Genomic DNA, 1,655 nt, shown 5'->3' with positions numbered 1-1,655 from the left:
AGATATTGTCCAAGATTAACCTTCAGGGTGGATATAGCTCGCTGGCAGCCTCGCACTGATGACCTACCCACGTCATCATTTACCCAGAATGCTTTCCGTGTAAATAAATTGACCCTGTCCGTGTAACATATTTTTAAACTTTTAGTTTAAAAATTATAAAAACTAAACATCCTACAGTATTTTTACAGTCTTTATTTTACAGTTAAAATATACAGTATGTTTATCAAGTAAAATCTAATGTTAAAACTAATAGGGGATCCCTTTAATACAGTGCTCTAGGTTCAATATGCACTATGTATCGGAACACTACAGATTTTTAAAATGTATTTTATCAACTTGTTTTCTGAAGATGTGCTGTGTTGAAAGCTCAGTGGATCTGTGTTCGACTACTCCAACTAGGCTGCGTTGTCGAGTATAGATCCACTGAGAAACTTGCTGTTTCAGCAGCACTTCATTTAAAAACTGTACTTTTGAGGTGAAATAAATGTTTCTAATTATTTTCAATAAGTTACAAGTTCAGAATTGTACAGAAATTTCTCTTTTTTGTATTGAAAAAATATAGAATTGTGAGACTAAAGTATCAAACAGAATCGTGAGTTTTCTATATCATTGCACCCCTACTTTTCTCTTTAGATTTATTTGAAACAACTCAGCATGTGCCGTGTCTGTGGTCGGCATGCCACTACTCAGTTACCGGTAAAGCTGGAGCTTATCCACCTGGTCAAAGTTAATTATAAGCAGTGGTGGGCAGCGCTAATTCAAAAGTTAGCTCCGCAAATTCTAAACCACTAATTATTTTTTTTAGTTCTGCATCTTCTAAAGCACACGTCATAAAAATTTTAGCGGAATCTAAATAGATCTGCAAAATTGGCTCAGTTCATCAGAATAAATACAGTATATTCCCAGGAATAACATGAGCCWTTCTTGCACAACACTGCCATCTAATGGCAGAATGGGTTGCTTTCAACCCAACTCACATTATGTCGCGGTTTCAGGAAGTCGTTTATACAAACAGATGTTTGATTCATGGTGTTAATTTGAAATAAAAAGTTGTTGTGGACTGCAAGTTTTGCTGCTTCTTAGTCGTTTATTTTTCTTATGTTTATGGCTTCGGTAAGAAAGCATACAATATATTAGTTTTAAACTGTTTCTTGGAGAGCTGAAGCGATGCATTCTGGGTAAAGGACCAAGTGGAATCCGCCATTTCAAAATAAGAGCCTGAATTTAAACTGTGCCGTGCGTTGCTTGCTTCAATATGACGTGACGTGAGACAACAGGTTGATGGATGAAAATTCAGCATGTCAAATTATTATAATGCCTCCCTCTACCCTCTCAAARCTAAAATAAGTATATAAATGTAGAAGATTCTCCAACATAACTTCTCATATTTAACCTAATTAATATCGGCTAATATTAATATAGTTAATATACGAGGAAACGGGTTCTTTTCGATTTTAAATACTAATAATAATAACCATCACCTTTATTATGACCAAGACTTTGACAATGAGTATCGTAGTCAATAAAGTTTATCTAAAAATAAATGATATTTATTTTACAAAACAATTATTTACATATGTTGCAGCTTGAAGACATTAGTCGACGAATGGAGTAGTTTTTATCCAAACATTTATTTTCTTTTAACTCCACACAGA

The sequence above is a fragment of the Austrofundulus limnaeus genome, unplaced genomic scaffold (genome assembly GCF_001266775.1).
Source record: "Austrofundulus limnaeus strain Quisiro unplaced genomic scaffold, Austrofundulus_limnaeus-1.0 Scaffold168, whole genome shotgun sequence".
NCBI lineage: Eukaryota > Metazoa > Chordata > Actinopteri > Cyprinodontiformes > Rivulidae > Austrofundulus > Austrofundulus limnaeus.
Note: the sequence above shows the minus strand (reverse complement) of the source record.